This window comes from Cupressus sempervirens, chromosome 1, assembly GCF_028749045.1.
Source record: "Cupressus sempervirens isolate cs-2001-9-10 chromosome 1, ASM2874904v1, whole genome shotgun sequence".
In the NCBI taxonomy this organism is placed as follows: domain Eukaryota; kingdom Viridiplantae; phylum Streptophyta; class Pinopsida; order Cupressales; family Cupressaceae; genus Cupressus; species Cupressus sempervirens.
Window position 1 is genome coordinate 669,948,546 of NC_143118.1, and position 14,323 is coordinate 669,962,868.

General features: G+C 37.1%; 1 protein-coding gene across 1 annotated transcript in view; it reads left to right on the forward strand.

Moving 5' to 3' along the window:
* LOC149579654 (rhodanese-like domain protein) overlaps positions 1–14,323 on the forward strand; it is a 132,962-nt gene that overhangs the window by 64,582 nt on the left and 54,057 nt on the right. The window lies entirely within an intron of this gene.

Genomic DNA, 14,323 nt, shown 5'->3' on the forward strand with positions numbered 1-14,323 from the left:
AATTAGGTCCTAGGTAGTGAAGGTTGTCACTTCATACCAGGAAACTTCTTGGGCTGTGGGGAGCAATTACCCACCCAACTGCACTTTAGAATATCTGTCACAAGCTGGGACCATGGTTGGTTTCACCAAGTTGAACTAACCATGAGGTTTAAACTTCTGATTAAAGGTCTTGGAGTTGCTTTCTCTGCTTCCTTGATATGTATGGGACAAGTCAACATATTGATAAATGTTGATAATTAACCATCCAAATGATGAGTAGGGCTCTATGGTGTATAAACTATATACTTAAGTTGTTCAAAAGTGAAATAAAGCACAAAGTGTGATACTTGCATGTGCTTTTTCGTGTCAAAGTAGACTCTCTCTTGAAACTTGAGTACTTGCACCACACAATTAATTCTGAACTCATGCAACAGATTGCATTAATCTAAACTGAGTAGAGCAATGTGAATATGTATTGTAATAAAAAAAAAAAGCTCCATGCCTAAGAAATTCAGGAACGACATGACATAATAGAAATGCGATTAGTGTTGATGCTCCTAAAATCTGTAGGTATTATCCAACATAAGACAAGCCCAAGAAAGAAAATTCTCATTCTAAGTCAATGTAAATGTTCGAGCAATGTCTAAAATTCCAGGAAATACTAGTGGGTTCTGGGACCATAAAAAGTTTCCAAAATTTGTAGAGAATGGCTATGTGTAGATTAAAATATATTTTATATAAACCATTACTTACACACAATCTACAAAATTAAGTAACAAATGCAGAATTCAGAACACATTATAGAACTAGTATTTGATAACAATGTCAATTGTCAAATTATAGGTTTTGTCATTTGAATTGCATAATTTTGATAAATGAAACATGGTAGCTGCTAGTGTTATTAAGTTTTAATGTTCAGTGTGTTAGTATTTTTCATTTCATTCTTCTTGGCTGAGTGTTACTTGTTCCCATAGAGTCCTCTTGTCTGCCCATGGGGAGTGGCTTGTCTTCATGGGAAAATGGTTGTCCACGGGGAAAATGGTAGTCCGCTAGTGAATGTTAGTCCACGGGGGAAATGAACTAGTTCGTGGGAGATGAGTTTGTTTGCGGATGAATGGGCTTATCCGTAGGAAATTATTCGTCCACTTAGTCCATGGGAAATGGTCCCGTGGAAGCTCGGGCTTTTGCTTCGAGTTTCCAAGTATTCCTCCTCGGCAGCCTGTTTCTTTGAGTTTGCACATTTGCCAGGTGTTTGTATCAGGTGTATTACCATTAGTGTTAATGCAACGTCAGGCGCCGAACATGATGATTATCTAGATATGCAACATTACATTCTCAGTTGCCCTGAATAGGTAGAGTCTGCACGTTAGGTGAAGCTATTCGAAGAAGTATCAATTGTTCTGGAAAATGAATGCTAGCGATTGGACATTGGTCAGATGATGAGTTCTTCTGTCCTAAATTCGTTACTGATAATCAATGATAATAATGACTTAAAAATGTAACTGTTTGAAGAAAAAATGGGATGAAGGCACCTAGAAGAGGAGTCTCAGGTGATTTGAAGTACAAATCATTATTTTTTAAATCTGTGACATGAGAATGTGGACGTAGGGAGTAGTACGAGTGCAAGTTTTGTGGACCAAAGACTTTTTTTCTTTTGAGATTTTCTTTTGAAGTGGTTCTTGCTGCTTAGGGGAGTTGAATATAGTGTGTGCTTCTGAAAACAAGGGATGACACACTTAGTGAGTTAGGTATATTTTCCATGCGGAAGGAGGTCTACTGCAACGGTGTAAAGAACACATCATTTTGTGTGGTGAGGTCTAATACAGGAAGTACATTTGCTGCACTTGTGTACTTTCATGAGAGAACTGTTGTGTTGCTGCATTTGTATTCTTGTCTACAATGTTTTATCACTTTATGATAAAACAAGATTTAAACTGGTTGTGATACTGTTGCGCTGTTCTGAACTCTCGCACTGTTTTGTACTCTCGCGCTGTTTTGTATAACAGTCTTGTTTCCAACAACCGTGTTGTCTGGTGAAAGGTCTTCAAGTGATGTTGTTCTATTCTTCGCTTGTATTCGTTCGTCCAGTGTATCAGGAATGAAGAGATCACTCCACGCTCGTGCTCCCTCCGCACTTCGAGCCGTGCGAGTTGCTTCCCTTCTGTTCGAAAATTTAGACACTCTCCCCTCAGTGTATACAGGTTAAGGAACTCTTCCCTTGTTTCCTCCACCAAATTTAAGCATTGTTGAGTCTCCTCCAGCAATTCCTTGGCACTCCTCTGTCTACTAGGTGAGTGCACTCCCTTCGTCTGTGCCCCTTCACCCCTTCGGTGCCCCACGACAATCTGCTGAAGCCTCTATTTGCGCTCTGCCTGCTATGCTAGAATTAAAACTTCTTGTGCTGTACGTAGTTCATCCTTATCTTTCACCTTGTTCCTATCCTTGTTAAGCAAATTCAACATTAATCTTCATATCATTCCTTCATTCCAGGTCCGTCTGGCAACGGTGCCAAATGTTTACCATATAGGGTAAGAAGTTCAACACATGTATAACACGATTCAACGTAGAACAAATACTTTATTCAAATATGCACTTAATGATTATAATCGAATACAATGACTACAATAATCACAACGCTTACAATGATTACAATGATGATTCCAAAGTCCCTCTCGGACGTGTACATATACCTTTCCGAAGGGGTGACTCAAGCATCACGTGCCCGTTCGGATACTATTCTACCCGTCAGCTACACCATACATTTTACTAACAACACAGTTAGCTGGAGGTTGTGGCCTTTAGAGGTAGTTGCCTTAGTCAGATCAGGTTGAGGCCTGTTTTTTGTCGAGAAGGTTGGAACCTTGGATGTATTGGGTTGGAGCCCACCTTTGTAGTGATTAGTGATATTGTGATTTTTACCCAAAAGGGTTTCCACGAGATAAATCCCTGTGTCTTTGTTTTCTTTGTGTTCATATAGTTGCGTTTACTTTTAAATTTTTGAAATACTGATTCACCCCCTCCCTCTCTCAGCATTTCTTAAGTTTTTCACAATGTACAAATAAGCTGAACATTCAAAATGCAGGTAACAAGTCACAAACATCAAAATGGTATGAGAAGGCCAAGAAAACATATTCATAGCTACTTATTGTCCGAGCAACAAGCAAAAAAATCAGACATCATCATTAATTAGATATCTTGGAAACTCCTCATCACTAGAACTATCGTAATGAACTGTATCCCCATCCAGCAAGGTGAGCCCATCTCCAATGTGCACCTCATGCTCATCATTAATGTGTTTTGGGTCGTTGGGCTAGACATTTCATTTCTGTCACTTGGCTTGGCTTGTACTAAAGTTTTGAATGGCCAAGGAGATGCAAGACACTATGTGCAATACCAAGCTTTTCCACTTTTACGGAAGTAAGTCTTTTTTTAGAGAGTTGGTAAAGCTATGTGTGGACCCGCTGCTTTAAGCAGTAGAGGAACTAAAAAACTAAAAGGGAAGATGAATAGAAAGTGTGCACAGCAATTCTGGAGTTCCATATATTTGCCTTTAAATAACCAAATTATCTCAGCTAATGTGTTTGTGTCAATCCTTTGTATGTCTTGTAGCCATCTAGTTCAGTAAACTTGAATCACTCATTTGACCAATGAAGTTTTTTCTGAACTATACAATTTATAAGGCCTTCATGAGTCCATTACTTACCTTGTTGTCATCAATGGAAAGAAATCTGCTAGGTCTAGCCAAATGTCACTTTAAATTAAGGTGGTGTACATCTGGCCAAGTACGTTATCAATGCAGTTGTAGATTTTCCCATGGCTAGAGCTTTTAGAATACCCAATCCAGTGACAGTGAAAGGCAAGTGTTTGACCAAAAACTATAACTAACTATAGTCTTCTTCCTTTTCCTCTACATTGTTTGCCTCCTTCCACCTTTTCCATTACCAATGTCCTAATCATAAGTTGCATGGTCTCTTGCAACTCATATGCGCTCTCTAGTAAAATAAAGAAGGAAGTAGTTAGGGCCACAATTAGTTTTAGGAAATCCTTCCATACAAATGTCCAAAACAATGACAATGAGGTGTGGTGTTTGTGAATGAACATTTGCAGCTCCCTTGCATTTTTAGTATCACTTTTTTAGACCCACTATTTTTCCATTCAAGTTAGAAATGTTCATAGCTGAAAAGTACGATATGGCAAATTGTTACTTAATGCAATTAGGAATATGATGCAAATGAACTAATCTGCAATAATTCAAGTAGAGTAATAACACATGAACAAAAGGCATAAGCATGATTAAAAAAATAGACAGAGTACACAATAGATTTTGGGAAAATCCTTGCAAGAGAAATGCAGATTCCAAAGCACACCAAATTGTATTAGTTTTTAAAAAATGGTTACAATAAACACGAGTTGCAATGCTTTACGAGAGATCTACACTCTGAATTTACTTTTAGAGAAAAATCAACAGCATAAACCATAGTTACAAGACTTGAACTCACTTTGGACTCGGCAAGATGATTTTTGACCCAGACTTGGACTCAGCATCCGTACTTGGCAAAAACTTGGGAAATTGAAAAACCAAGAAATTCAAAGAATTTTTAGGATTTAATTTTTTTTTCATGCATCATTTAATCAATTAACATCACAAACATGATAATTGAGATAAATCAAAGCTACTTTGCACGCATACAAAACTCTACATTGATCACATAAGAATACATTATAATGCGAATTTCTGAAGGAAATAAGTTAATAACAAATAAACTTATAAATAGTGTCACTGTCAAATGTCTGGAATAAAAGTTTAAACCATATATTAAAATAAAAGCTAGAGCCTAGAAGACTAAGGCTCAAAGTAGCCTATATCAGTGACCAGTCAAACAACCTTCCTACATGTATGCGTAAGATGGGTCATGGAGGATTCTGCAGCCATCTTCCTCTGTGTCTGAGCTCAGTGGCATCTTCATCCTCATCATCTAGTAGATTTGCAAATAATGTGACTCTTAAGTTCAAATCTACATATTGCAATAAGGAAAGCCACAATTTGGCAGACATGTATTTAATAACATGTCCAGAGGTAGGGTCTGAATTGGTCTGTGTTATGGTGATACTGCCAATTTGCTTTTAAGAAAAAAATGCTCTACTAATCAATGAGCAAATTAGAATACTTTTCATTCCTAGGAAAATTGCTCAATTGCTAAGAAGCTCTTATTGTCTTTCAAATCTATAAGAAGAGCAGTTTATGGTTCCATTTCTTGTTTTGTTTTAGACATTTTGTCCATCTTCGACACTTAGAACTAATTTATTAATGTTACCGGGTTTGGACCCTGGAGCTAGGGTCCGTTATGAGTCCGGGTAGGGTCCTTGACCCAGGCGGACCCACAGTCCTAATCAGGGACCTTGCTCGGACTCGCCGCAGACCCGAGTGAATCCGGGTGGCCCTAGGGTTCGTGAGGCCATAAAGTGGTCCAAAAAACAATAAAAAATGAGTTTTTTAAATTATTTTTCTGTTTCTAACTCTAAAGGAAGGCAAATAAGATACTTTTCATTCATCTAATCTCTCATTTGCTTTCTCATTTTGCTCTCATTTTTGGTGTGACCATTTTGCGAGTTTGAAAAGAAGGTTGTAGGGTTTGTTTGTGGAGTCTCAAATCCTTCCAATAATTAGTGCTGAGTGTTCCAGGTATGCATTTGATCCTTCCTTTTGATTCTTTCATAGTTTGTTTTTAGATTTTTTATTGTTCTAATTTTTATCAACTTTTGTATAAGTTTTGAAATTTATTTTATTTTATTTTTATTATAGATTACAAGAATCATAGAATGAGTAGTTAGAGTTCAGTGGGTGAGGAGGGATCCCAAAGATTTAAAATTGATAAAAATTCTCCTTTGTGGAAGCATACAATAAGAATTGAGCAATGTTTTGAAGGGGGAGAGTATATATGGAAATGCAATTTTTGCCAAACCCAATATAGAAGTTCATATTATAGGGTTAAACATCATTTCATAGGCTCAACAGGTCAAGGGATTAGCATGTGTGAGGGTCCCCCAGAGGGAGGTAAAAAGGGGTTGTTGACTTCTCAAATAGTAGGCATGTTAAAGGAACAACAAGAGGCTGATAGGTTAGTGTCAAAGGGGAAAAAAGATAGATCAAAGTAAAAACCACCAACACCACCCTCTCAAACAACAACTAGACAACATTCCTTCCTACCTACCCCATCTACGAATGAAGATGAAATAGAAACACCCCCATCCGGCAAGAGAGACCCATTAGGTAAGACATTTCAAAATGAATTGAGAGAAATTGCTGACATAAAGGTTGGGCGTTGCCTCATTATGAATGGTGTTCCATTCAATGTAGTGAGATCACCTTATTGGAGAGAGATGGTGCAAGCAATAAATGAAGCACCTTGTGGTTACCAAGCCCCTGGATATGAAAAATTGAGAATCACCATATTGCATGATGAAAGAAAGAATGTAGAAAATCTCCTCAAACCAATAAGAGATTCTTGGATCCAAACGGGGTTGAGCATTGTCTCTGATGGATGGATAGATTGCAAAAACCGTCCATTATTAAATGTGATTGCTGTTTGCCCTAAGGGAACAATGTTTTGGAGGGCGGTTGATTATGAAGGGGAGGCAAAGGGTGAAAATTTTATTGCCCAACTTCTCATTGAATCCATAGAGTCCATGGGAGTTAACAATATTGTCCAAGTAATAACAGACAATGCTAAGGTTTGTAAGGCTGCAGGTGCTTTGGTCAAAGCATAATATGATCATATCTTTTGGACACCATGCACCATCCACTCCTTGAACTTGGCGATGAAAGCAATTGGCACCCAAATTGAATGGGTGAAAAAAGTGTATGAGGAGGGTGAGGAAATCCAACTGTTTATGACAAACCACCATATGTCACAAGAAATTTTTAAAACTTTCTCCCGCTTGGAATTAATGAAGGTAAATTTTAAACTTTATTTAGTTTCATTTATCATTTTGTGTCATACTTTACATAATTCAATAAAATGATTTTAACTTTTTAACTTTTTTGTGTTGTTTACATATTTGATATTTGAAATGTGTTATTAACTTACAATTTGAATTAACATGGTAATAGGTTGCTGAAACAAGGTTTGCTTCACACACAATCGTCCTTAGACGACTTGTGAGGGTGAAAGAAGTATTGTTCCAAATGGTTTTTAGCAACAAATGGGGTGGATGGAAGCAAATTGATACAAAAATGGGTAAAACTGTAAAGCATATGATCTTGACTAATGATTTTTTGAATAGGGTGGAATATGTATTAGAACTCACCGAGTCCATCATGTTTATGCTTCAGTTTGCCGACATTGATGAGCCTTGTTTCGGGGACATATATGATGCCATGTGTAAGTTTTCTGCAAATTCTGAAGATATATTATTACCTTGCTACAAATCGATCTACTATAATTTTGGGCTGAATGTTATTGTTCTGGAAGTTTGCAATAAATTCTGGAGATTATATTTTATTTCTACACTAACTAGCCAAGGAGTAGATTGCTAGAAAAACAGACTTAAGATTGTATTGTGTGTCTTCTATCCACAATATTGCTCCTACTTATGTATTACCCAAGAGTCTTGCCATTTCAAATAAACACAACCCCTTCTAGGTCGGCCCTCCATGAAACAAACTACTCCTCAAAAAATCAATGCCCTTGCTCATTAACTAATAGTTAATACTTAGTTAACTACAATAGTCAATAGAAGGCATATAAATATGCCTAGCAAATCGCCGATCTATTCTAAGGGAGATGTAATTATCATGAGACCATATATAAAGGAAATGACATTCATTTAGATCAGTCTGATCTGAAAAATCAGAACATTAATATGATCAAGTTATCAAAATTTAACACTCCCTCTTAACTTGATAATATAAATGAGAGAAACATATCTAGCACCATCAGTTATGATGATTACGCATAGATTGATACTCTATATCTATCTGAATCTTTCAAGCATGCAATATCATTGTGCACATGATTCTTTGTCATATTACTAAACCTGTAACATGAATTATCACCTAGTCTTGTGATAACAGTATTGCATGGAATGCAATACATAGGATAAAATCCGAAGAGTGATTAAATTCTTCCTTTATCCAAGTTGTGACTCATAGGTACTGACAAGCCTACATCACAATATGATGGAACTTTGATTATCATATGAATGATAGTGGGATTCATGGGTTGATCAAATAATCCCACAAGTAACTTTCTAGGCCAAACTGCTTTTCGAGAAGCCGTCGCAGCTACAATGTATTGAGCTTCTTTGGAACTCTGTGCTACTGATGACTGTTTTCTGCATATCCATAATATCATTGCTGAGCCTAAACTGAAACATCCTAAAGTGCTTTTTTTATCATTAACACTTCCACCCCAATTTGAGTCTGTGAATCCATGTAAGTTTAAGTCAACTTTCTTATACTTAAGCCCAAAGTTAAGAGTGCCTTGTAAGTATCTCATAATGTGTTTGATTGCAACCAGGTGAATCTCCTTTGGCTCACACATAAACTAACTTAAGGCATTAACAACATAGCAAATATTAGGTCTTGTATTTACCAAGTACATAAGAGACCCAATCATTTGTCTATAAAGAGTAGAATCTATGGAGGGTGATTCTGTTGCTGCTTCCTTAAGTTTGTGTAGATTAGTCTCCATTGGAGAAGACACAGGTTTGCAGTTCCACATTCCAAATCTCTTCAAGATGTCTAATGTATACTTTCCTTCATTAAGTATGATGCTGTCAGAGTTTTGCCATACTTTCAGTCTTAGGAAGTAATGAAGGAGTCCTAAATCTTTCATATCAAATTCTCTGATTAGATCTTTCTTGCATTGATCTATAAGATGATTATTACTTGTTATTAGTAAATCATCAACATACAGTATCAAAATTATCATATCATCTTTATCCCTTTTATAGTAGAGATTTGGATTAGCTTCATTCTTAGAGAATCCTAAATTGGTGAGATATGTATCGATTCTTTCGTACCATGCCCTGGGAGCTTGTTTAAGCCCATAAAGAGCTTTTTTGAGTTTGCAAACAAAGATTTTAGGAATATGAGTTTCAAATCCTTTAGGTTGTTCCACATATAGCTCTTCTATAATCTTTCCATTCAGAAATGTTGTTTTCACATCCATCTGATGTACTTTCCATCACTTCGATGTTGCAATAGCTAGGGCTGCTCTTACAGAGGTGTATCTAGCAACTGGAGCAAAGGTTTCTTCATGATCAATTCCCTCCTAAGACGATCCACTGGTTACGAATTTGGCTTTGTATTTTTCAATGCTACCATCAGCAACATGCTTGATCTTAAATATCCACTTAGAAGAGACAACAAATTTCCCCTTAGGCCTTGGAACAATTTCCCAAACATCATTCTTAATCATGAATTGGTATTCTTCTGTCATGGCATCCTTCCAAGCTGTATGTTTGATAGCATTTGAAACATTTGTTAGTTTTGATTTAGATAAGTCACTCATGTTTGCTGCATAGCTAGAAAATCTTTTGGGTCTTTTGCTCTCTCTAAAGGTTCTGGATGGTGCAGCGAAGTCTTGTGCTTCCTCTATAGTCTTAATAGCCCAAAGTGGACTTTTCTTAGGATTTTGAATTTCCTCAAGATTAAGGTTTTGAATCTCACCTTCGATTTCTTCAATGTTCTCCTTTTGAAACTTAGGATCATGATTTTCTTTAGAATTAAGTATATGAGAGGGGTCTTCAAAATTTAGGCCTCTATTGAATGCACACTCTTCTTCAAAGATAACATCTCTACTAAGTTCAATGTTTCTCTAACCAAGTATGTCTATTCTATATGCTTTTGAGGTTTCACTATACCCAACAAGAATGTCTTTCCTTCCAGAAGGTTCTTACTTAGTTCTTTTTTCTTTTGGAACATGTATGTATATAGGGCACCCAAATATCCTAAGACGACTTATATTTGGTCTAACCTTAGAAAAGACTTCTTTAGGAGTTTTATCTCTAAGGTGGGAGTGAGGACTTATGTTGTGAACATAGACAATAGGACATGAGGCTTCTGCCTAAAGATAAAATTCTAAGTTTTGATCAAGTGTCATAGCTCTTGCTATTTCTATAATTGTCCTATTCTTCCTTTCTACTACCCCATTTTGTTGAGGATTATAAGGAACAATATATTCTCTCTTAATTCTTGCTTCTTTACAAAAATCTTTAAACAAATCTGAAGTATATTCTTCTCCATTATCAAACCTAAGAATTTTAATTTTATGTCCTGATAGGTTTTCAGTTAAGGTTTTGAATTCTTTAAATCTCTTAAAGATTTCTTCTGATTCTCTACATTTTAAGAAGCAAATCCATGTTTTCCTAGAGAAATCATCTATAAAAAATATATAGAACAAAAATCCTCCAAGAGAAGGAACAAACATAGGTCAGGAACAAACATAGGTCCACATAAATCTGAGTGGACTAATTCTAAAACATTGTTAGATTTTCTAGTGCTCATTTGAAATCTACTTTTGGTGTTTTTACCTAGTGCACATCCTTTGCATAAGCTAGAATGATCTTTATTCAATTTAGGTAAACTAGTAACCATCTTTTCCATAGTTGATAAAGCTTTTAAGTTTAGGTGCCCTAACCTTCTATGCCACATTTTGTTTATATCAACAACTTCATGGATTAAGGCTTGACGAGGTTCTATATTTAATTGTAGTAACCCCAATAGGTTATAACTTCTTCAAACACCAAAAATCTTTATACTTCAGTTGTTTGACATTTCGTCAAACACTTTGCAAGCAAGCTCTGATACTACTGTAATAACCCCAATAGGTTATAACTTTTTCAAACACCAAAAATCTTTATACTTCAGTTGTTTGACATTTCGTCAAACACTTTGCAAGCAAGCTCTGATACCACTGTAATGACCCTCCTCAAATCTGCTCTCAAAAAATGCTGATGAAAGCTCAAGGAATTTCATCAAACAATTCACATGCAAGGGACGTATGACTGATATAGTATTTTAGCTGGTTTTAAATGACTTTTTTTCAATTTGCATCAATGAGAATCTTGTGTTAGAAGACTCCAAATGAACTACACAATGACCTAACATGAGTGTGCTACTAATTTTGACAACATTCAGTGCATATATATGATCTAAGCATGAGAAATGAATACCTACAGCCAACTGGCATTTTTACAAACAGTTGGTATGCAAACTAACTAGCTGATAAATAATGATATCGAATTGCTTAAATGACACCAACCACTATTATCTTCTTAATTTGCAATGAAATTTCTAATACAATGCTCATGAAATATGGCCAAGACTTTTGGCATTTACATGGATTACAAAATGATAATGCTGGTATAATGCACACTTACAGCTGAAACTTATAACACCCCAAAAAAACAATACTAATAAAGGAACCTGGTTGTAGATGGTTGAAATAATTTCTTTCTATGCTGCCCCTTCTGCTTTGCTTTTTTCGAACTACTTTTTCGGCCTTCTTTTTTCGGTTGTGCTTTTTCGGACTGCTTTTTCGTATCCGCTTTTTTTAGCCTACTTTTTCGGTTCCGCTTTTTTTGGACTGCTTTTTCGTACCCGCTTTTTTCCACCTGCTTTTTCGGTTCTGCTTTTTTCGGACTGCTTTTTCGTACCCGCTTTTTTAGCCTGCTTTTTCGGTTCCGCTTTTTCGGACTGCTACTATGTTGAATCTCAAGACCATATCTTTCAATGGCATCGAGATTTTCAGCTTGAAGGGATTTCATCCTCCAAACTATTGAGACATAATCTCCAAAATTTTTTCCAATTTCTTTGATATTTCGAAGTATGCATAAAAGAAGCTCCTCCATTTCTTTTATAGTGTTCTCACAAGAGCTCCATCCTTCGTTTTCTCAATGTGGGATAAAACATAACTCTCTTTATGTAACTTATGTCTCCAATGTGTTATAAAATAAAGGGGACTCTTTTAATTTAAATATTTCCCACAAACTATAGTCTATGTATTAATAAAGTTAAATATTTAAATTTAACTTTATAAAATAGCTTTATCAATGCATAAAAAATCTTATCAATGATAAACAAGTCTTCTTGTCGATTTTAAACAATTACCATCGACATACCGTTGCCATTGGATGTTCGCCCATGTCCACGATGACTTACTATAAATAGTAAGTATGCCCAAAGTTGCCTCAAAACCCCTCAGAAAGACCTGCAACTGAAACTATCTAGGCCAAATGGCCTCTAAGCCCCTTCAATGTCCTGGTTAGCCTACGGGACCGTGGGAAAATAGGCTAACGACAACATCATGCTATGAATGCTAAAAAGGGGACATTACAGTCCGCCTTTCCCAAAATTGCTTGTCCCCAAGCAATGTTCGAACAAAAACTCAATCAATCCACTTGGATCCCAAATGTAGTCATGAACTATACTGCTGTCAGTCAACATAGGCTCCTGCAACAACCTCTGAAAATTAACCAAGAGGAATCCATAATCAAATTGGCGAATACAACTCACCCAAACTCCAAAGTTAGGAACCCATGAGAAACAAGCTCTCGAAATATCAGAACCCAAGTAGAGTAGATAACCCAAACTGCCAACATAGTAAATACCATCAACACACCCCACTAGCGTATGTGGAATGTACAATACAATTTTGCAACAACGATGAATACTCCCGCATGAAACTGCACCAAATATAGAGAATCCACACACTGCACACCTACTGCAAATAACACAACTCTGCAGATCACCGGTCACTGTCTCATAACCATAACACCCATGCACTGCTGATGGTGAATAGTCATTACACGGTAGATAGCAAAAACAAGAGCCCAGACCAAACCTTTCTACCATCAACTCCTCAACACATGGATCAAAAGAAAACCGATGAACATATCCTACAGTATAATGCCGGTAAAAAGAACCAATCCCAGTCAAAGACTCATCCTGCAGACGTGATACAACCAACTGTGACTGATCATCAGCTAAGTCAGAGGATGATATAGCCAAGAGTGCAGAATCAACAACAACATCACTAGTCTTTGTGCCCTCCAAGTCAAACATACCACAATGCTCAACTGCAGCGCCCAACTCAGCTGAACCTGCCTCCAGTGGAAACGAACCAAATATGCCAATACTAGTGTCATGTACAGATATATCCTCATCTCCACTACCTCTATCAACCTCGATCATGAACATCCTCAGATCACCAGACACCACGGTCTGTGATTGTACAAAATCTGGTAAAGATTGAAGTCGTTCCAACTCCACGGTCACCTCAACTAAATGAAACTGTGACTCTTCGAAAGCCAACTGTGTACTCTCAAGAAACTCAGAAGTCACCTCAAGCTGTTGAGTAAGCTTACTCACCTCATCTTCCTTGACCAATAATGCGTCATATGCTATACTGCCCCACTCCATAAGATAATCTCTATCGGCTACCAACTGCATATAATTCTGTCTTAGAATCCGGATAGCCTCCCATAAAGAGTGGATCTCTTTCAAGGAAAGATAACTGCCTCCCTGCTCATCACTAGCAGGAGAACCCCATCCATAAACTGCTAACAACTGACGAGCGGCATCGAAATGCTGGCAAGTGATAGCAATGTCTCGCTCACTAACTCTCAACTGATCAGACACATGATGGCACTGGCTAGACTGTCTCCTACAAACCTCCTTTGACCCACTGTCTAAAGAAATATCCTCAAAGTTATTGGTCTCTAGAGTATTACCATCCATATCTTGTGAATCAACTCCAAAGCTCATATCAACATACGGAGTATCAAAGTCTGTAGCACTGCTGTCCAACTCCTCTGTACCAAAAGAAACTACCAAGGAAACTAAGTCTTCAAAACTATCCACAACATCCCCGTGGGTGTCATCTGTAATAATCAGATCTTGGGACTCTTCTGTAAACTTTGTCATATCTGAGAGATCATCAACCCATTCCAACAAGAATGGTCGACTGGATACATGAACAATGCCCAACAAAAGTGTGTAAAAACTAATTCCAGCATCAAACAAGCTGCTGGCATGGATGAGAACTACACCTGGCAAGCTACTAATCAAGTCCATGATGGTGCAACAGATACTACTACCAAAGAATGATAAATATCTCCGGTCAAAATGATCCCAAGTACTAAGATAAGGATCCCAACATCTAATCCATGAACGGAAACCAACTGGCAATTCAAGTAAACTTCTCACCTCAGTAATGTGAACAATACCAATTGACTTCACGCACCTGTCTACAGTCTCTGAATCCGGAGTGTGAATGCTAGACGTACTCATATCATCATCAATATGTGACCTGACTGTAAAAGGAAACTGTGTCCCTGC